Here is a 23,788-nt window from a genome sequence, read left to right as displayed (position 1 = left end):
TCCAAAATGTTCGTATGTTAGGAAGGAGAAGGTCTACCACTTGTTGCTTAAATAGCCTTAGTTTAATGGCTTTAATGGAGTAAAAGAGCATAATCAGACAAAAATAATATTGTGCAATGGAGATATTAGACAGTTTAAAAGCTAGGTCAGCAAACACAGATAATAGGATGAACACGTTGGTTTTGCAACAAGGAATCTGTACATCATGTAGTTCAAATAAGGTTTGTGCCACATCTGACTTGACTGGTAGTTTTTCTCCAGGTTTACTATCTATATTTATTATTAGAAATGAAGATCTTCAGTTAAGCAAACGTGAAGTTATATTTAAACCTTCTTTCAATTTGGGAAGCCTTCTGTTCACAAACTATTACAAATCATCAGAATTTGTCAATAATTTTACACTATTTACAAGATTAATTGATTATTAATATTGAGGAAACTCCAGTCCTTTGTTCTTTATGGTTTAAGGAAGCTTGCTCAGTTACTTCAAAGGATGGTTTCTGCTTTAAAGTGAGTAACGGGCTTCTAAATTATTTGGAACAATTCTTTTAAAGGGCACCCATGACTTCGGGGAATTTTTGGTTGTTAAAACAATTAAGGCTTGTAAATTGCAGGACATTTTTTGAGGCAGGATCGTCTCATCGCATTTTCTTGAACCTTCTCCAACTTGATTGTTTTCTCTCCCTAACACCGTTTCAAGCGTCTGTCTGATTTCACCTTGCTTTTTCTCTTTTCTGTCTTGCCCTTAGTCAGATTAATCTTGTTTCTTGTATTCAACATCTGAAAATGCAGCCTAGATCACTGCTCCCACTCAAAACTGCTGCTTATGACCCAAAAGGTTCTCCATCTGTCAGTGACTCTGACACCTTCCTTTTCTAACCCAGCTGCCATACCTATTTTCACAAGAGCATATTAAGTATCTGTCTTTCCTGATTTGCCTTTTCTGACAACAGTCTGCAGCCCTGCAATGAAATGAGTACTCATCAGCATCTAATGTGAGGAATGCAGGCAAAATGTGGTTTGCAGTTGGTCAATGAAATAAGTTGCTCAAAGGGCTATTGGTCACCATTTATTAAATTCATTGTAAATTATAATCTCATTAAATGGCAGAGCAAATTCAGTGGGCTGATTAGCCTAAGGACAAGGTACAGCACAGGACCAGAGTTTTTGGCCCTCCAAGCCTGCACTGATACATGACACCTTTTGAAACTAAAAAACCTTTTGCATCCAAGCAGTCCATATCCCTTCATTCCCTTCCTGTCAGTGTATCTGTCAAGATGACTCTTAAACTTTGCTATTGAATTTGCTTCTAGACATCCTCTGGTAGCACATGCCAGGCACTTAACACTCCTGTTTTTTTAAAAAAAAAACTTGCCTCAAACATCACCATGAAATTTTCTACCTTCTACCTCAAACTTGTGACATTTCTACCCTGAGAAAAAGACTCCAGCTATCCATTCTTTCCATGCCTGTCATAATTTTGTAAACATCTATCAGGTTGCCTCTCAGGCTCTGAAGTTCAGATGAAAACAAACCAACTTTGTTCAAGCTCTCATCGTGGCTAATACCATCTCAAACTAGGCAACATCCGTAGAATCCCCACAGTGTGGAAACAGGCCCTTTGGCCCAACAAGTCCACACCAACCCTCCGAGCATCCCACCCAGACCCATTCCCCGAACTCAACTAATCTACACATCCCTGAACACTATGGGCAATTTAGCATGGCCAATCCACATGCACATCTTTGGACTTTGGGAGGAAACGGGAGCACCCGGAGGAAACCCACACAGACACGGGGAGAATGTGCAAACTCCACACAGGCAGTTGCCGGAGGGGGAATCGAACCCAGGCACCTGGTGCTGTGAGGCAGCAGTGCTAACCACTGAGCCACTGTGCCGCCCTCCTGCTAGACTCTTTCTGTATCCTCTCCAAAGCTGCCGCAACATTCAGGAAGTGTGGCAACCAGAACTGTGTGCAGATTCACAGTTACTAAAATTCCATACAGCTGCAAATGACTTGCTAATTTTTGTACTCTATGCAACAACCGATGAAGGCAAGCATGCTATATGCCTTTTTAATCAGCTTATCCATTTACGTTGCCACTTTCAGGGAACTGTGGACCTGTACGCCTAAATCTCTCTATGTCAGTGTACCTAAGGGCTCTGCCATTTACTGTGTACTTCTGCATTCCAAAATACATCACCTAGCATTCGTCCAAATTAAATTCTACCTGCCATTTCTCTGCCTAAATCTCCAGCCTATCTTTATCCTGCTGTATCATCTAACAATCCTCCTCACTATCCTCAGCTCCCCCCAACCTTGGTGTTGTCTACAAACTTACTAATCGAACCACCTACATTCTCTTCCACAGCATTTCTACATATCTCAAACAATAGGGGTCCCGGCACTGATCCCTGTGGAACATCACTGGTCATAGATCTCTAGTCAGAAAAATGCCCTTCCATCACTGCTTCCATTCTTCTATGACTGAGGCAGTTCTGTATCCATCTCACCAGCTCAACACAGATCCCATGTGAATTCACCTTCTGTATCAGCCTGCCATGAGAGACCTTGTCATAGGCCTTGTTCAGGTCTATATAGATGATACCCACTGCTCTGCTGTCATCCAACATTTTTGTCACTTCTTCAAAAAACTCAATCAAGTTTGTGAGACATGACCTCCCCTGCAAACAGCCATGCTGCCCGTTGCTAACAAGTCCATATTTTTAAGGCTTTGGAGTAGATTTGTAGCTCGAGTTGTGGATGTTGTGGTTGGTTGGCTCGCCGAGCTGGTTCGCTGTTGTTCTGCAGGCATGTTGTTATCCTGCTGGGTAACATCATCAGTGCAGACTCCGATGAAGCGCCGTTGTGTTGTCCCGCTTGGTTTTTACACTCTGGAGTCGATTGAGCTGGATTACCCCACTTCCGGTTTTCCTTCGCAATGGAGTGTATGTGGGGTCGAGTTCTATGTGTTTGTTGATGGTCCATGTTGATGTGAATTTACCCCTAAACAGTGTGGCTAGGGTGTGTGGCTGCAAATAGGGTGTAGCAGGAGAAATGGGGGGCCACAAGAGAATGTGGATGTGACAGTATTTCAATAAAGAGAGAACAGCTTTAAACGTAGCAATAAAAAAACTCAACTAAGTGGGATCCAAGAAACCTTTTAATCACTGAGATAATTAATTCCCTGAAAATGAATGTGGAAACTCTAGATTGTGTACGTTCAGGAGTTACAAAAAAAGTTGATACTGTAACAGACACTTAATTATTAAATTTAGATCCAAGATGCAGTTAAAAACAGTAGTAACTGCTTGGTCAAAATGTTGCAGCTTTGTGCATATGCAGTGAAAGTACATTAGCTGTGATTTCATCACTCAGTTTAGAGAAAAAAAATTGTCAACTTATGGGAGGTATTTTATACCCATTTAAATACAGTGGTGTCTGGCACATTACTATTTTCTTGCAGCTTTCAGTTTAATTGAGCCTTGGTACTTATTGAGTATGTGGATAATTTCTTCTAGTTCTGCTTGTGAGAGTTCAGTATCCAGTATGTCAACCTATATGCAAAAGATATTGAGTATTTACCTTGAATCTGTGCCATCTGCCAGTGAAAAACATAATTTTGTAAAAGTAAATAGTACAAAATATATATTTTAAAAACCGAAAGAACTGGGGATGCTGTAAATCAGGAACAAAAACAAAGTTGCTTGAAAAGCCCAGCAGGTCTGGAAGCATCTGTGAAGGAAAAAAACAGAGTTAACGTTTTGGGTCCGGTAACCCTTCCTCAGAACTATTTTTTTTATTTGAACACCTCTATCAAACTTCTCCTTTACTATCTCTGCTATTATGAGAGAGCCTCCAGCTTTTCTAGTCTTTCTGTAAACAAATTCCTTTGTTCCTGGTGTTATGACCTCAGCTGATATTAGTACTGGGCAAGTCCAATCCTAGAGTAAAATCTGTCTTTATGGATCCTATGTTTTGTTTCTTTGTTATTTTTATATGGTGGTCTTTCACTGAAACATGAGCATAAAAGGCAGCATGTTTGGTTTTTAAGAATAAAATAGAAGCTTATTTCACAAAAGAATTTGGGAAAATAAAACAAACAAGCATCTGAATATAATGGTGCAAATCAAAGTTCCATCTGCTCCCCAACACCATCACTTAACAGTTTATCAAAAACCAAAGAAATTCCTTTCCTATTAAACCTGTAGATTTGACTTAACTGCTTTTCTCAGATCCAAACCAGAGAGCTGTGAAACCATTTCCTTGAATAATCTCACAACTGAAATCTTAAAGTTTCTCAGCTTTTAATAACCATTGCAGATTTCTAACTAAAAAACTCTTGGTCTGGAAGTTTCACAAACTGCATTGTTTCCCTGAGGCAACTTATTCCCTTACTGCTCTGAATAATCCCCTTTTTGCAAGGAAAGACTAAACTTCTGATCTCAGTCAGGTCTCTTTCAAACAGCCTAAAAACCTTTGACTAAATTAAGGAAAAAATTTGCTCATCCTAGGTTCTATTAAGATATTGGGATTAATGTTTTCTCTCTCAGGTTATAAACATGCGCTAACTCCTTTTAACATAGGAATACGGTTCCAGAAAGACTGACCTAGTTCATTTTTAAACCCTTTCAGTAAAATAGACTAACACCCATATGTCACTAGTTTGAAATCCAAACTTTAGTTTAAAGCAATATTACAGTATATGAATAGCACACCTTTATCACACTGGTAAATTTATAGTAATGTTCCTCTGCGCTATTGACATTCTTACCTAAAATAAGATGCACAGAATTGATCATGATGCTCCAAAAACACTTGACCTTGCTTTTGTACTCTGTGTCGCTGTAAAGACGAGGATTTCCTTTTTCTCCCACAGCCTTCTCAACTTGTCCTGCCACCTTCAAAGACTTGTGTACATACACCTTCCGTGCCTCTCTGTCCTTGCACACTTAAAATTGCACCATTTAGGCTCTATTACCTGTTGCCATTTTTCTACTAAAATGAATTACTTCACACTTGAGTTATATGTCAAACATCTGCCATTTTGTCAATCTAGGTCCTCCTGAACTTTTCTTACTACTATCATCTCACTGTTTACGGCATTTATTTCATATCATCTGCAAACTTGAAGTTATGTCCTGTATATCCAAGTCCATGTCATTAAAAACAGGAGAGGCAACATTGCAAGCTTGCTTTCAGTCTGAAGAAGAACTGTTCAAGATTTCTGCCTTTCCTATCCATTCATGTACTCACTGCCTTTTTTTTAAAATTCCATGAATATTTTGTTAACAGGATTATTATGCTTGACTTCTCGATCGTCTTTTTGAAAACTTTTTTATAGACAATTTTACACCCATTTATTACTACTTTTAAAAAGCTAAAGATACGTGCTTACCTGTCCATTGTTGAGGGAATGTAACATTTATTATGTATTTGGATAAAATGGGTGTGTATTGGTTGAAACGAATCACAAACGTGGATAATGGATGGGGTTCTACTGATGATCAGAAAGGAGAAAGATTTCAATGTGATTGTTTACTGTTTTGAAAAATGTTTGGTCGTTTAGTCGCATTTGGAAAAGAAATGACTTATTCGGGATAGTTAGTATGGCTCTGTACCGGGGAGGTCTTGTCTTGCAAATTTGATTGAGTTTTTTTGAGAAAGTGACAAAGATGATTGAGGGTAGGGCAGTAGATATTGTCGACGTGGACTTTACTAAAGTATTCGATAAGGCTCCTCATGGTAGGCTGATCCAGAAGACTAAGTCACACGGAATCCGTGGTGAGTTTGCAAGTTGGATGCAAAATTGGCTTGAAGGCAGAGAGTAGTTGTTGAGGGGTGTTTTTCTGACTGGAGGTCAGTGATCAGAAGTGTTCCACAAGGATCAGTTCTGGGACTTGTGTTGTTTGTAATATATATAAAGGATTTGGATGAAATTGTAGGTGGTCCGATTAAGTTTGCAGATGACATGAAACATGGTGGAGTTATGGATAGTGAGGAAGGTTGTCAAAGGATACAGCATGATATAGATCATTTGGAAAGTTGGGTGGAGAAATGGCATATTGGATATGTTGAGGTGATGCGTTTTGGGAGGTTAAATGCAAGAGCAAAGTATATAGTAAATGGCAGGAGGGATCTTGGGGTGGAAGTCCATAGCTCCCTGAAAGTGACAAGTAGACAAGGTGGTGAAGTTGTATGGCATGCTTGCCTTTATCAGTCAGGACATTGAGTACAAAAGTTGGCAAGTCATGCTGCAGCTATATAAGACTTTAGTTAAGTCACATTTGGAGTACTGTGTGCAGATCTGGTTGCCATACTAGAAGAAGGATGTGGAAATTTGTAGAGGATGCAAAAGAAGTTTACCAGGATATTGTCTGGATTGGAGTACATCACTTATAAAGAGAGTTTAGACAGACTTGAATTATTCCTGCTAGAGTGTCAGAGGCTGAGGGCCAACCTGACAGAAGTATATAAAATTATGAGAGGTCTGGATAGAGTGGATAATAGTCATTTTCAATGGTGGAAATGTCAAATATTTGGGGCATAGGATTAAGTTAAGAGGGGAAAGGTTTAAAGGAGATGTGTGAGGCAAGTTTTGTTTTAAAACCGAACGGTGGTAGCTGCCTGGAATGCACTGCCAGCAAAGGTGTTGGAAGCGGATACGACAGCAACATTTAAGAGGCATTTAGATAGACTCATGAACAGGCAGTGAATAGAGGGAAATGAACTGTGCAGGCAGCTGGAGTTAGTTTAGAATGACATCGTGGGTCGGCACAGACATAGTGAGCTGAAGGGCCTTTTCTTGTGCCATACTGTTCTATGTTCCATTGCAAGGTAACTCAAGTTTATTTAGAGTGGATGTCATGAATATTTGACAATGATAATTGTTTTTTGAACTGTACCTTCAGTAAAGAGCTCCCATTTAGAGTATGAGGACCAATTTTTCAATACCTTAACATTCAGGAGACAGTGTTTCACTGGAGCAAAGTAAATTAAAAATGATTTTCCTGGAATTTAAAGCCCTAAATTATAAGAACAGCCTGGAAAAAGAATAAATGGGCTTTCACTGGGTAAAACAAACCGACCTCATATCTTAAAAATGATGCAGAAAAATGGCTAATACAATTTGTCATTAATCGTCATGAAGTTATAGGACATAAAATTAACCCCAACTAGTGAAAATAATTTTAATTCATATGTAATGTGTGCTCTGATCATATTTGCTTGGTGTCAAAAAGGCAGAAATGAACCGAAAGCGGAGCTTATAGTCCTACATTTACCCATTAACACTCGCAATGTGGAGACACCATTTTAAAGCTGACCTACTTTTGGGTGTCCAAAACACCCATCTATTTTAGGCAATGGGCTTACTTTAATGTTGAAGTTGAAATCCTGTGATATAAGTAGGACGCAGATTGTTATTCACAGAAAGAACTGGTCAGCGTCCCAGCAGCATCTGTAGTGAATGTAAATGAGGCCAGAATCTTGATAATATGGCCACGTCGGAAGTTAGCCCACTCAGTCAACATAGACTCCAGCCACTGCTAGTTCACTAAGTCCTTGCAAGAGTAAGTTGAATGAGTCTTTTTTTTTTTGAAACATACAAGATTCTGAGGGGGATTGACAGATTCGATACCGAGTTGATATTTGCATTAGTGAGGAAATCTCAACTAAGGGGCGTAGTTGCAGAATAACAGGATATCCATTTAAAACTGAGATGAGCAGGAATTTCTTCTCCAGGAGGATAGTGATTATTTGGAATTTTCTACCCCAGAGAATTGTGGAGGCTAGATCAATGAAAGCATTGAAAGTGAAGATAAATTTTTAAAATATGGGGGAGTTGAGGCTATAAGGAGCTGTCACAAACAGGGAGTTGAGGCCTTAGGCTGATCAGCCTGATCTTATAGAGCGGCTGTGCAGCGATGAGATGCTGAATGGCTTACTTCTGTTCCTATTTATTACGTTCTTATAGCAGAAAGTGGGTTTAAATGTCATCTGAGGGGAAAGCAAGCCTGCCATCTGATTTACAAGCCATCTGATTTACAAACCATCTGAAAAATAAGCCTCGAGCTCTCAAGAAATTGCTAAACTAAGAAAGCACCATCTATCCAAAAAAGGTACCATGTGTAGATTGGGGAGGTTACAGGGGGATGGGTCTAGGTCGGTGTGGACTTGTTGGGCTGAAGGGCCTGTTTCCACGCTGTAGGGATTCTATGATGACATTTTAGCTCAAAGTCCTAACTGACAAACTTCTAGAGAAAAACATCCCTGGCAGCAGTATCAGTGCAAGAAAACGTTTGTGGTATTACAGAGAAGGCACAGTCTGTGCAAATTTGGAGAGATAATGTTTTAATTTATTGTTGTCTTTTAATTGGGTTTATATAAATGGGACATGTTTATTTGAACAACGTTCCAGTAGAATTTAGGCCACTTAGGGAGTAGTTAGTTGTCTAGGGGAGAATTGTTTGGTTTGTGAGCAAGTCTGTTCATTTGTTCACTGTTAGGGTTAAATAAATAAATTGTTACTTATAAAGTGGATATCAGAGATTTTCTTTCATTTAACCACTCTTCTAACACTCAATAAACATGAGTCGAGCTTCTCTGGTTTTTTCAGGTTTAAATATTAGAAGAGAACCTCTATTCCCCGCCAGAACAGATTGGGGCTTGTGTGTCAGTTTATCAGTCAGAGGGGTTTGACTTTCCCCTTCTCTGTAGAATTCTGTTCAGTGCATTATTAAGGAGGAAACTTGTTTTGGCTCTTATGAAGTTCTGTCTATGTTAAGAATTATAGATTGGCCCATCTGTAGTTTATCCATGTGTTATGACTCACTGACTGAAGAATACAACTCCAACTGGGAGCCAGAGTGGTCCGTTCGGCTTGTCAAGTTTTATCTGCCATTTGATAAGATCATGGCTGTTCTGATCGTAGCCTCAACTTTCCTTCTCTATCAAAAAATTTTCAAACGTCACCTTGAACATACTCAGAGACCCAGTTAGAAAGAGAATTCCATAGACTAACAAGCCTTGGAAAAAGTTTCTTTTCAACTGAGTTCAAAAATTAGGGGCCTCCTATTTAAGACAGTGTTCCCTTCTTCCAGACTCCCCCACAAAAGAAAATATCCAATCAACACCTGCCTGCAATATTTTGTAAGTTTCAATAACATCACCTCTCATTTTCCTAAACTCCAATGGATATAGGCCCAATCTGTCCAACTTTTCCTCATTAGACAATTCATTCATCCCAAGATATGCTTGTTACATTGGAAAGAAGTGACTTTATGGGTTGAATGGCCTTTGAATGGTATCCTCCTGTTTCTCAAAGATTTTACATTCAAACAGAAATATTTATTTGGCTCTTCCTCTTGGTTTCTTTCTCAAGACTTTTTGCCTCTCTCTTCAATTTCCTGATTGTACAACTCTCTTTACTCCTCCCTAACTTTCTCACTATACTCATTCACAGCACCACTCCCTCACCTTAGTTTAGATAGGCTTTTTATATTGATGAGCATTCATTATTGCAGAAATATGCTACTTTTGATGGAAGACATGTAGCAAGATTACATAGCACTGAGGCCCACACCTTCTGATCAGGGTTGGAATTTCAGATGGTTGTCTTTGGAGAAGTTCTTGCAGACTTATGGGCCAGGAGGTTTCCCAGCAGAAGCACCCTAACCAAGGTCAGACAATTAGCGATGGAACAGATCAGCTTTGAAGCTATCTTCCTTTTTCAGTGCTAGTTACAAACTTCTGAGACTTAAAAGGTTTCAATGCCACTTTGACAGCTGCTGAGAGAAGTTAAATGTGTAAGTGGGAGAGGGGGATAGAGTGGCAGGTGGCAGATGGATTCACAAGAGATCGTAAGACTGTAAGAAATATGAGCAAGAGCAGACCATTCAGCTGTTCAAGCCTGACCCGACATTCAATAGGATCATAGCTGATCTGACGTTCCTCACGTCCACTTTTTTTTTATTTTTGATTTGATCTGATTTATTTCTGCCCTTCCCCCATATTTCTTGATTCCTCTACTAATCAGGAAGCCATCTATTTCAGCCTTAAATATATAAAAGGACTCTGCCTCTACAGCTCTCTGTAGCAAGGAGTTTGAAAGACACTCAATCCTGTAGGAGAAGAAATTTCTTCTCATCTCAGTCTTAAATTGGCATCCCTTAATTCTGAGACTGTGTGCTGTCTGGTCCTAGATCCTCCCATGAGAGGAAACATCCTCTCAACATTTACCCTATGAAGCCCCTTAAGAATCCTATATGTTTCAGTGAGATCACCCCTCATTCTTCCAAGCAAAGACTGGGAATCTATCCATTGGAAGACAATCCCTCCATACTGAGGATGATCCTAGTGAACCTTCTCTGAACTGCCTCTAATAAAAATAATCCCTTTCCTTAAATGCAGGGATCAAAACTGCTCTCAGTATTTCAGATATAGCCTCACCAGCACCTCGTGCAGTTGCAGTAAGATTTCCTTATTCTTATACTCCAACCTCCCTTGAGAAACGGGCTAACACTATTAGCCTTCCTGATTACCTGCTGCACATGTTTGCCACCTTACAGGTCACGTACCCTTTCTGTTGCAGCTTTCTGCAGTTTTTCTTCATTTAAATAATAGTCTGTTCTTTTGTTCTCCTCTCCAAAATGACCAACTTCACATCTTTCTGCCCAATTACTTAATATCTTGCTGCAAATTGATTGTATACCTCTCACAATTTGCCTTTCTATCTATTTTCTGTTGTCTTCAAATTTGGCTGCTATACAAAAGGGTAGTGTTGATAGTGTCCATTAGAAGTTTCATATCCAGAGGAATTCCCAAGGAATCATCTGTGTCAGGACTTCCACATATAACTCATGTCTACACTGTTGCTAAAGACTCTCTTTCCGTTGGAAAGTTTGGACTATGATTTTTGTCCTTGATCAAAACCAAATTACAAATGAGACATTCACATTGTGTATAGTTTGCTGCTGGACTGCAATGGGTGCTTGAAAGTGGAAAGTTTACTCTAGTTTAAGAAGGAATATATGATTTTAAAAATGTTATTACTTTAGTTACTTTGTAGTCCAGCAGAAAATGACGCGGTGAGTATTTTGTCTTAAATTTGGGGTCCAGATTTTAACTATCAAAAAAGTAGATAATACCTGAAACCATTATTACAAAGAGTCGGAAGTTGTAGGTTGAGGTATGTTGTATAGAAAATGAGCTACGTTTTTTCTGAATATTGTACTAGGTTATAGGCTACACAGGTTCTCGAGGGCAATTAACATGCTGTGAAAAAATAAAATAAAAGCTGGTGCTGAAGTTTTCATGCAAGTACAGCCTAGAGTTTGGGTGCTATTTGAGTTGTCTGACACCCATTTGAGCAGTAAATCGTTATAATAAGCCTCTGTTTCTCAGCTATACAGGAAAAAATCCATTCGGAGATTCTCCTCATTGACATACAATAACTCCTGTTCAAATTCACAGATTCGTAGCCCTTGGATATACTATATTTGATAGACCAGAGTTTTCTACCTTCCATATAAGTTCACAGATGAAAAGTTTTATCACAAACATGGTTTTAGATTTTTTTTTAACAAATAACATTTCACTGATAGATATTTGTAAATATGTATACAATTAAATGCTTTTGTATTCTAAAAATTTACAAAAATTCAACTAACATTGTATACATATTTGCAAAGATGTTCAGTGTAGAGTTAACCTCACCAACTCTGGCAGTTCTACCTTTGGTGGGTATTCCATGATTTGCCCTCGATTGAATTTTTCTTGGCATTGAGGGAACTTTCAGGGTTGAATTTACTTGCTGCCCTTTTATATTTTGAGCATTGGCAACAGAAGGATTTTGGTGTCTTTTTGCTCAATTAATTAAGGGTTAGGATTCAATTACAGCAAATAATAGGAAGGCACATACTTGTTGCCTTTTGCAATAGGCTACATTATCAAAAAAGGAAGTCTTGCCACAGTTGTATAGGACATTAGTGAGACTCCACCTACAGTATTGTGTACAGCTTTGGCTCCCTCAAGAAGTATTTGAAACATTGTAGACAGGCCTCACTAGGCTGATTCCTGGATTGAAGAGGCTACCTTATGAGGAAAGATTGAGCAGGTTGGATCTGCACTTGATTATGAGGACAGTTGACAGGGTGGAAATTTAAAGGCTGCTTTTAAACTCAGCTGCCTAGTTTTAGATTTTCGTAAACAAGGGAGCAGAGTTTAAGATGCAGATAAGAAATATCTTCTGAAGATCATTAATCTGGAATTCTCTTCAAAGAGGGCATTGGATGCTGGATCATTAAATGCATTCAAAGTTAAAGTAGATTTTTGATTGGCGAGATTTAAGGGTTATAGGCAGAAAAATTGAATTAAAGCTGTAATCAGTTCAGTCATGATTTTATTGAATGATGGAGCAGGCTCAACGGATCAAATGGCCCACTTCTGCTCTTGTTTGTTATCTTGGCATTCTTTTTGCAGAGTTTAAATAGCTCCATTCTCCATTTCACATCTCCCACCCCCAAAATCTCTTGCCGCCTCCAGCGCTACAACTGAGATCCCTTGCATTAGTCCACTTCTAGTGTGTTGCGAATCCTCACTTTTCACTGTCCCATCATTGGCATCTGTGTCTTCAAGCTGCAGAGGTCCTAAAGTTTGGAATTTATTTCTGAAAGTTGATGTTTTCATCTGATCCCCAACACCTAACCATTGGTTACATATCCTAATATCTCTCTTATGGGGCCCTTGCTTAGAATTTTCTGTGATCGTACTCCAATTCCTTGAGATGTTTATTAAGCTAAGGTTAGCTATAAATATTTTTATAAATGCTTCCATTTCAGTACTGTGACGTAGAACAGTGGAGTTCTCACATATATTTTGATAAATGTCAATTGCTCAGTGAATTTCATTTTATTTAAACAAAAATATCTGATCATTTAGCATTGCTGCTTGTGATATTTTCATGTATGCAGATTGACTGCTGTGTTTCCTGCATTTCAATAGTTATTAAACTTCAAAAGTACATAATTGATCATAAAGTACTTTAGAACTTCATGAAAGCCACTACATTAATGAAAATTACTTTCTTATTCCCTTTCCTCTAATTTTAAACCTATAGCCATGAGTTTCTATGGAGGACATTATTCAATTGTACTGATTGTAGATGGGAGTGTAGATATTTACTAAACTAAATCTATTCTTCAACAAAAAGAATACTATTTCTTTATCCCCATTCTGGGCAAAAACTAAGCCACTGCTCACCAGTGTCAATTAGTAAATACTGTGTGTGGTTTTCGAATAACACTTGTAAATTTGGTGACCAGATTAGAAGTGTTGGCTATAATACAGAGCATTAATAGAAAATAAGTGTGCATGGCAAATTCTTCTTGCCTTAGGCAATAAACAAAGATTTTTCACATCTGGACTGCTGCAATAACACAAACTAGTTCAGTAAAAATTAATCTCTGCATGGTGAACTGTCAAATTTGCAGAGTCCTTATTTTTCAAAGTGACATTTACTATCTGGGTTTTCTGAGTAGGACAGTTCCTGCTTAAGAGCAGGATCATGTGCTATTATTTAGTCAATCTTTCCTGCCTTGCAGTAAATTACTCAATCAAAACATCCTGTTTTATTGTGCCAAATGTGTGGATTAGCCAGTTCAACGTCAACATACCAGCATATGAATTTCCCATTTTGTTAGTTCAACATAAAATTTTAAGATCATGAACTTAATTCTGTTTTGTACAGTATATGTCATGAAATCTGGTTATTGTTGTTACCATTATATAAAAAGGAAGTCTGGGAATAAAAGTATACTATGGCAGTGACAACAGTTGGAACATATTTGGCCCAATCCAAAAACGATTTGAATCATCAAAGAGATGGCTGGAATCAGAAATAGGAATGCCGTCATGCAATAGAAGATGTGATTTAAGGTTGTGTTTTGAAAACACTTAGCCCTGAATCTCAATATCTTAACTGCAAAATGTGTATTCCACATATTGACGCCCTCATCTTGACAGAGTACCAGTGTTGTTCGTAAGACCATAAGATATCAGAGCAAAGTTTTAGGCCATTTGGCTCATCAATCTGCTCCAATATTCAATCATGTTTCTCAGCCCCATTCTCCTGTCTTCTCCCTGTAACCATTGATCCCTTTACTAATCAAGAATCTGTCTATCTCTGTCTTAAATGCACTCAGTGACTTGGCCTCCACAGCCTTCTGGGGCCATGAGTTCCACAGATTGACCACATCACTAAATGTTAACCTTGAGAGAACCCTGAACTGAGACTCCTAAGTCCCTTCGCGCTTCACATTTCCAAAGCCTTTCCTGATTTAGAAGTTAGACTATGTCTCCATTCTTCCAACCAAAGTGCATAACCTTACACTTTGAGATAGCAAGACCTGCAGATACTGGAGTCAGAGTCAGTACAGTGTGGAGCTGGAGGAACACAGCAGGTCAGGCAACATCAGAGGAGCAGGTAAGTCTATGTCTTTGGTCAGGATCCTTCATCACACTGCCATCTGCCACTTCTTCACCCACTCCTAGTCTGTCCAGTTCCTTCTGCAGCCTCCTCACTTCCTCAATACTACCTGTCCCACCACCTATCTTGTGTCATCTGTAAACTTAGTAAAAATGCCCTACGTTTCTTCTTCCAGATTGTTAATGTACAATGTGAATAGTTGTCCCAAAACTGACTCCTGTGAAGTTCTACTCGTCACTAATTGCCATCCTGAAAAAGATCTCTCTATCCCTACTCTCTGCTTTCTGCCAGTTAGCCAATCCTGTATCCATGCCAGTACCTTGCCCCGATATCATAGGCTCTTAGAGTCAAACAGCACGGAAACGGAACCTTCGGTCCTACCAGTTCATTCCAAACATAATCCCAAATTAAACTAGTCCCACCTGTCTGCTCCTGGCCCATATCTCTCCTTTCTTTTTCATATACTTATTCAAATGTCTTTTAAAAGTTGCAATTGTGCCCACATCTACCACTTCCTCTAGAAGTTCATTCCATACATGAACCACCCTCTGTGTTTAAAAAAAAACATTTGCACCCATGTCTTTTTTAAATCTCTCTCCTCTCACCTTTAAACATGTGCCCCCAGTCTTGAAATTCCCCATCCTAGGGAAAAGACACATACCATTAACCCTATCTATACCCCTCATGATTTTATAAACTTGTATGAGGTCACCTCTTAACCTCCTCCTCTCGAATGAAAAAAGGTCCCAGCCTATCCAGCCTTTCTTTGTAACTCAAACCTTCCATTCCAGGCAACGTCCTAGTAAATCTCTTCTGAACCCTCTCCACTTTCATATTATCCTTCCTATAACTGAACAACCAGAACTGGACACAGTATTCCAGAAGAGGCCCCACAATGTTCTATACAACCTCAACATGACTTCCCAATTCCTATACTGAAAGGACTGAGCAATGAAGGTAAGTGTGTTTAACACCTTTTTAACCACCCTGTCTCTATTTAATGCAAGTTTCAAAGAATTATGTATCTAAACCCCTAGGTCGCCCCACTACCCAAGGCTCTACCATTAATTGTATAAGACCTACATTTTGGTATAACAAAAGGGGTATCTCTTGTCATACAGGAGGCTGCTAAATAAGACACCTTGCCAAAGGACACCCACTGGCTATCCTTTGTCTGACTTGCTCATTACCACCTCAAAGAATTCTAACAGGTTTGTCAGATGTGACTTCCGCTTGATGAAGCCATGCTGACTCAGCCCTATTTCACTATGCACTTTGAAGAACTCTGCAATCTCGTCTTTAAGAATGGATTCATCTTAATCTTATCAAAGTCCATGGTCAGGCTAACTGGCCTGTAATTTCCTGTCTTCTGCCTCCCTCCCTTTTGAAACAGGGGTGTTACATTAGCCAATTTCCAGTCCTCTGGGACCCTTCCTTACTCCAGTGATTCCTGAAAGATCACCAATATCTGCACAATCTCCTCGGCTCTCTCCTTCTGAACTCTGGGTGTAGTTCATCTGGTCCAGGTGTTTTATCCACCTGCAGATTTTTCAGCTTCACCAGCACTTGTACAGTGATGGCCACTACACTCGCCTCTGCCCCTCCAACTCGAAGTTTTGGTATTCTACGGGTCTCTTCTGTTGTGAAAACTGATGCAAAGTACCTCTTCCATTTCTTTGTTCCCCCTTGCTGTATCTCCAGCCTCACTTTCCAGTGGTCCAACATCTACTCTTGCCTCTCTTACCTGTCATATATCTTTTTAAAAAAAACTCTTTGCAATGATCTTTTATGTTATTAGCCAGCTTACCCTCATATTCCATCTACTCCCTTATTGCTTTTTTTTAGCTATCCTCTGCTAGCTTTTAAAGGCTTCCCAATCCTCTAGTTTCCCACTAGTCATCACCAGTTTGTATGCTGTTTCTCAAACTTTTTTGCTGTCCCTGACTTCCCTTGTCAGCCAAGGTTACTTTGTCCTCCCTTTAGTATGTTTCTTCTTCCTTGGGATGCATTTCTGCTACGCTTCCCAAATTACTCCTAGAAACCCCTGCCATTGCTGCTCCACTGTTTTTGCTGCTAGGCTCCCCTTCCAATCAACTCTGGCCAGTTCCTCCCTCGTGCCTTTGTACTTACCTTTTATTCAATTGTAATACCATTGCATCTGATTCCAGGTTCTCCCCCCTCGAACTTCAAGATGAGTTCTGACATAATATGGTCACTGCCCCCTCGGGGTTCCTTCACCTTGAGGTCGTTAATCAAGCCTGCCTCAATTTACACAGCCAAGTCCAGAACTGCCTGCTCCCCAGTGGACTTTACCACAAGCTGCTCTAAAAAAAATCTTGTAGACATTCCACAAATTCCTCTTCTTGGGATCCACCACCAACATGATTTTCTCTGCAAACTGAAGAGCCCCATGATTATTATAATAGTGCTTTCCTTGCATACCTTTTGTATCTTGTGATTTATTTTCTGCCCACATCCTGACCACTGCTAGGCAGCCTGTACATAACTTCCATCAGGTCTTTTCTCTTTTGCGGTTCCTCAACTCTATCCATATAGATTTTATACTTTCAGTCTGTATTACTTTTTGCTATTGATTTTAATTTCATTTCTTAATAAGGCAACCCTACCTCCTTCCCATCTGCATGTCCTTGGATATTTAGTTCCCAACCCTGATCCCCTTGCAGCTATGTCTTTGTGACACCCACAATATCATACTGACCAATTCCAATCTGTGCTACAAGCTCATTTACCTTTTTTTGTACATTGCATGCATTTGAGTACACAGCACCCTCAGTCCTGTGATTCCATACTTACTCTGGAAACTTTAATAACTTCTGCTGAGCCCTCCCATCTCTTCTCTCTCCTATCCCTCCCCCAACATTTTCCATGCAACACAACCCACCTCACCCACTCTGCCACTATTTAGTTTAAAGCCGCATCCACAACCCTAGTCATGCGATTCGTCAAGATTCTAGTCCCAGTATGATTCCAGTATAATCCATCCCCATCGGAGCACCTTCCTCCTTCCCCAGTACTGTAGCCAATGTCCCATGAATTCAGTCTGTTCCTTCCACATCAATCTTTGAGCCACATGTTTACTTCTTTGATCTTGTTGATCCTGCGCCTAATTTTCTTGTGGCTCAGGTAATAATCTGGAGATTACCACCTTTTTGGTCCTACTTTCTAATTTAGCCCCTAACTGTTCATATTCCCTCAGCAGAGCCTCTTTTTACTTGTATCGTTGGTACGTACGTGGACCACGATAACTGGACTTTTCTCTCTTCCCTGCAAGTTTTTCTGCAGCCCAGTTGAGATATCCTGAACCCAGGCACCAGACAGGTAACACAGCCTTCATGACTCTCAATCCTGGCCATAAGAGTACAGTGTCTATTCCCCTGACTATACTATCCCTGATAACAGCTACATTTCTTATTTTTTCTGCTTGAAAGATTCCCTCAACTACGTTGCTATGGTCAGTTTCCTCATCCCTCTACAGCCCACTTTCATCCACACAGGGAGCAAAACTTTGACACCTGTTAAGATAAGTATGAGGGCTCCTTCAGCATTATCTCCTGGATCCCTTGACCTGCCTTGCTCAGTTGCAATCTCCTGTCCCTGACCACTGACTGAATTAGAGGTAGTTAATCTAAAAGGTATGACAGCCTCCTAAAACAACAGCATTCAGATAACTCTTCCCCCTCCCTGATATGATAAAGTGTTCAAAGTTGAGAGTCCAGCTCATCAAGCACCAATAGTTGCTGCAGATGTGGTTACTATGAATGACAGTGGGGTCCACCAGCTTCCACATCACACAGGTACAACACGTTGCCTGGCCCTATATTTCTATTTAACTGATTCTTAATTTGATTTTTAAAAAATTTCTACTGGTTACTTAATTTTTAACATGTAAATGTTTCCCTTATTTACCTTCAATAAGGAAGTAACTTGTAATAGTCAAGTTCATAGCAGTTACCAACCAATGAACTTGCGGGTTTTCCTGCGGTGTCATTCTTTCGTTTGTTTTGGGCTCCCAATCCTGAGCTTCAATTTATTCTGTAAAAGACCTTACAAACTGAACCAAAAATGCAAACAAAAAAAACACCTCTTCCCCTCTGCACTGAATTCCCACACTGCCTCAAAATTCTCTGAACTATATACTCACTCAGCTGTGTCTCACTCCAGATGTGATCTCGCCTTCCTGACCATGCACAGCTTACTTGTGTGTTTTCAACAGGTCCTCTTTTAAATAGAGCTGAGGTAAACTGAGATGTTTAACATTAGTTCAGCTTCAGTAGTGATCAACCCTACTGAGGCCCTATTCAGGCTTGAGGTTAAGCAATTGATAATCGTTCCTAAGTCAACTACCTTATTAATCTTTTAACTAGACGGCTGAATTCTAAGCCTCTTAAAAAGTCAAAAAAGTGGGAACAAAGCAAATTATAGGAGCAAAAGGCTAATTGAAGAAATGCTTGCTTCGATTTTAAAGTCCTATTTATGGACTTGAAGACCTGTATTATATAAGTCAGAAATATGGCCAGTGGTTTAAGAAACAGTTTTTACAGATTTAGCCTGTCTTCTATATGAAGATCAAAGATACAACTAGATAATGTTTAACTGTTATTAATTGCCAACATAGCGTGTTTATATTTTGTCTGTTTTAATACATTTCACTGCTATAAGATTCATTTCAACAATTGCAGGACTTTGCATAGTTTTATCATTGTAAATAAAAGTATACCTTAGCAGAAGTTGAAATTTAGGGATGGAGGTGATGATGTAGTGCAGGATTAGTCCTTAACTTGTTGAATGAAGACTGTTTATATATACTATTCTGTGCGTTGGCATGTTTGGAAATAGGTAGCTCTGCCATGTCATGGAAATAAGAAAAAAAATTAATAGATAACTTAGTGGTTTACTAAATTTTTACTTAGAGACCTGAAAGTTGCAGGGTGCTTCCTTCTCAGATGAAATATAAACTGCTAAAGGTTAGTGAGCAGGCACAGCAAGTAATTTGGGAAGTTAACAATGTTGTTATTTATTATGAGTCAAATTGAATAAAAATATAAGGATGTTATACTTCAGTTATATAGAGCACATCTAAAGTACCGTGTACATTGTTGGCCTCCTTATTAATACAAGTATGCAGGTGCATTGGAAGTCGTTCTGGGAAGGCTTACTAGACTAATATCTAGAATGGGTTGCTTATTTTATGAGGAAAGGCTGAATTGTATCATCTGGAGTTTAGAAAAGTAAGAGATAAGACTGGATCATGAGATTCTGAGGTGTTTGACAGGGTCAATGTGAAAAAGTTTCCTCTTGTGGAAGAATCTAGGCATTGGGGGGTCACTGTTTCAAAATGAGCAGTCACTCATTTAAGACAAGTAAGGAGAATTTTTTTTTCCCCCCAGATGGTTGTGATGGTGGAAGCAGAGATCTTGAGTACTTTTAAGGCAGAGGTAGATAAAGTCTTGATAAGCCAAGGAATGAAAGGTTATTGAGGATGAGAGGGAATGTGGAGTGATCAAATCAGTCATGACATTAGTTGAAAGGCAGAGAAGGCTCAAGGGGCTGAGTGGCCCCCAGGGAGACAATGGCATAGTGGTATTATCACTAGACCTATTAATCCAGAAACTCAGCTCATGTTCTGGGGAGTTGGGCTCGAATCCTGCCAGGGCAGATGATGGAATTCTAATTCATAATGTTTGGAAATGTTGATGGCACATAAGGGATATGATCAAGAAGTTTTCAGATGGCATGAAGATTGATAAGGTGGTAAAAAGGATCAGGATAGCCTTAAATTATAGGTGGATATCAATGGACTGGTCAGGTGGACAGAGCAGTGACAAATGGGAAAGTGAGATGTAATCTGCTTGGAAACGACTAACAAGGCAAGGGGCTGCACTATGAATGGTAGGACCTTTATCCATATCTATAGATCCTGAAGGTTGCAAAAGTAATTAAGGTGGCTAAGAATACATATGGGATGCTGGGTTTATTAGGTGAGGCATTGAATTATGAGCTGGCAGGTTATGGTGGAACTGTGTAAAACACTGTTTAGGCTACAGTTGAAATGGTGCATGCTGTTTTGGTCACCACATGATAGGTGTGATTTCATTGTGCAAGAAAAGTTGCAGAGGAGATTTACCAGGATACTGATTGCTCAGACCCTAAAGCCCAATGAGGAAAGGTTGAGTAGACTGGGTTTGCTTTCTTTGGAGCAGCAAATGTTCAGCGAGGACTTAATATGGTTGTGTACGATTGTGATGGGGATAAATAGGATGAATGAAGGCAATTTTCCATTAGTAGAGGGGTCAATAAATGGTGCATAGATTTAAGGTAAGAGGTAGAAGACCAAAAGGACAGTGGAGACTTTTTTCTGTTAGTGTGGTGGGAGTCTGGAATTTATTGCCTAAAACTGTAGCTTAGTTAGAAAACCTCATAATATTTAAGCAGTATTTAGATACTTTCTCGCATTTCTGAGCCAAGACCTAGAAAATAGGATTAACGTAGTCACATTTTTGACATATGGGCCAAATGGCCATATTTTTGTGCTTCAGACAGAGTCTGTGGACAAATGTGTGTGGAACAGCTAGTGTAGTTGGGGGCAAAGATAATAAGGTGTCCCATGTGAGTGAGTAGGTAATATAGAGGGTGCTTGGTGTTAGTAGCATGGGGACGGTTTGGGGTTGGGGAAAGCAAGTGACCAAAGGATGTTGCATGCAAATATTTGAATAGTGGACTATGAGTCTTGGTGGGAGATGGCTGTAGTAGCAGGGAGAGAGAGTAAGTATACTGTCACAAAGAGGAGGAGGTGGTCATACCCTGGCAGAGTTTAGAAGGTTATTGACCTTATTCTTACACACCGGGCATTCTTCCAAGTGGCCGAGACTGCACTGCGCTGGATGGTAACCTCAGACCTGGCTGTCAAGGTCTGGTGTTACTGCCTCCACTACCAGTCCTGTCTCTGTAACAAGTGATCCAACAGGACCTCCAGGTCCTTGTTCGTAAAGCAGGTGGCTAATTTCCCCTCACCTGCCAAGTCTGGGGAAAATGCCATGAACCATGCACGGTGGCTATGGACTGATGGTACAAGCCCAGATGTGCTGTGGTCTTTTGAAGATGGTACCGGTACCAGCACCAGGGTTGTCAGTCTATTCAAAGTTCTCTGGTTGCAATGACTGATAGTTTGGCTGGTATCAGATGAGAGGGATGCCATGAAGACGTATGTAATTACTGCATTGGATTTGTGGACAATTGTGCGAGACAACTTGCTAGGCCTCGCAGAGCCTCCATGAAACCCTTATCTGTCTGTATCAAATGGCTAATTAAAATATATAGGGCACTGCAGAACATTTGAGTATTTTTTAATGTTCCTTTAAATTGTAAAGTTATAAAAATAATACATTTTCAATGTTTGATTGGGAATTATATAACTATGGGCTTTTCAATTGTTGAAGGGGAAAGGCAAAAACACTCATACACATTAAACTAAATTGCAGTTTATCTTGTGTATTATGATTAAACAATTCATCAGTGATTGTAGGAGAGGGAGATGAAGAGGTTTAGGGAGGAATTCAAGAGTGTGAAGACTAGGTGTTTAATGAAATGGCAACCAGTGGTGTGACAAAATAGAAGTTGCACAAAAAGTGTTCTGGCGTAAATGTACCAGTGGGGGCGGTTAAAGTAATGAACTGGGTGGTTGCAGGAGGCAAGGCCTTGAACATATTTTTGCAAATTAATGACACTTCTAAGTTTGAGACATTGAGGGACCTGAAGTCTACAATTGGTCAGCAAGGTGAAGGAACCATAGGTGATTGGAATTGAAACAGGATAGGATACCAGAAGTTGTTATGAATGGACTGCGGTGTATTGAGACCAGAGGCTGCAAGGTTGACTGAGAACATTGTTTCCTTCAGACTAGATTATTTCAAAGGTATAGATGAATGTTCATCATCATAATAGAGGCACAATGTTATGGATGAGGAACTAATCAGTATTTGTGATAGAGAATGGGAGATCAGCAGTTCAACTGAGGTTTAAATCTGTTGTGTAAAAAAACTGGAAGAACTGCAGATACTGGAAATCTGAAACAAAAATAGAAATTGCTAGAATGCATCAGCAAGTCTGGCAACATCTGTGGAGAGAAATCGGAGTTAATGTTTTGAGTCCAGTGACTCTTCAGGACATAAATCTGTTATGTTGTGAAGAGCGGCTGAATTTGAGACGGTTGCAGGTGAATAGTAGAATCAGCAGGAAAGGTATAGAGATTGCATTGGAAGCCAAAAACATTTTTTTTTTCTTCTCCCACAATCTTTAGTTGGCGGCATCGTTGTTCATCCAGAACTGCTGAGCTAGCAAATTTTACTTTATAGGCAAATAATGAGTCAAGAATGGTAGCACAGAGGTCTATATTCAAGCAGAAGCTGACCTTGTCTTACTTTTCCTTGATCAAGTTAATGAATGGGACAAGAATAGTCCTTGAGGCAGTGGCGCAGGGGCATGAAGCCAGACAGTATTTTCTGGTCACAGTTGGATATGTAAAACTACTGTTTGCGTTAACTGTTCATAACTCCTTGAGAAATTGTATTGTGTACTGTAGAGGCACTGAAGCCCACCGCATGTGGCAGTAAGATCTGGAGTTCAGATTTGAGTGTGTGTACTATTCATGTTGGATGCAGTGTTATAATTGGCTTTAATGTGAATATATTAGGTGGAAAATCAAATATGCCTTTTCCACCCTTGATCAGTGTGGATTTAATGCCTTTCAAGCTCAAGAAGTCTGATACTGTCCAAGTTTTGTCTGTAAGCTTTGAGGTTGAAAAATTGTTTCTGATGCCCATAATGTTAAAGTAATAGTTAATACCATTAGGAAAGAACTAGGACTGAGAATGTAAGCATAAAACATTTTAGGATAAGTGTGTGACAATACTATGGCTTTGAGAGGTGGATTTTGTCCTTTTTCTTATTTGAAGAGAGGTTTTAAAACAGAGGTACAAAGTTGTCTATTTGAGTCCAATAAAGTAACAATAGAAGCCGCATGAATGCGTGGGATCAAGCTCCCTGAGAGCCAGGAATTTTAGTTTGTTTTTCTGCAGCAGTTGCTAGAGTCTTGAAGTTGGGTTTGGAAGCTGAAATACATCTCTTGCTACTTTCTCTCTGTTTTCTCTCGATGCTTTTCCTCCTGATTGTCTCAGGCAATTCTCCAATCTATTTTACAGAATTTGCCTTTGCCAAGGGTGTGGTTATTGGATGTTGCTATATTGGAACAGTTACTGTTTAGTAGTTAAATAATCGATTATTCT

The 23,788-nt window shown here is 39.6% G+C and overlaps 1 protein-coding gene across 1 annotated transcript in view; it reads left to right on the top strand.

The window, feature by feature from the left end:
* LOC109919326 (insulin receptor substrate 2-A) overlaps positions 1–23,788 on the top strand; it is a 69,423-nt gene that overhangs the window by 37,484 nt on the left and 8,151 nt on the right. The window lies entirely within an intron of this gene.

The sequence above is a fragment of the Rhincodon typus genome, chromosome 14 (assembly GCF_021869965.1).
Source record: "Rhincodon typus isolate 14 chromosome 14, sRhiTyp1.1, whole genome shotgun sequence".
Lineage (NCBI taxonomy): Eukaryota > Metazoa > Chordata > Chondrichthyes > Orectolobiformes > Rhincodontidae > Rhincodon > Rhincodon typus.
The sequence above is the reverse complement of the archived record's forward strand: the minus strand, read 5'-3'. Positions and strand labels throughout refer to the sequence as shown.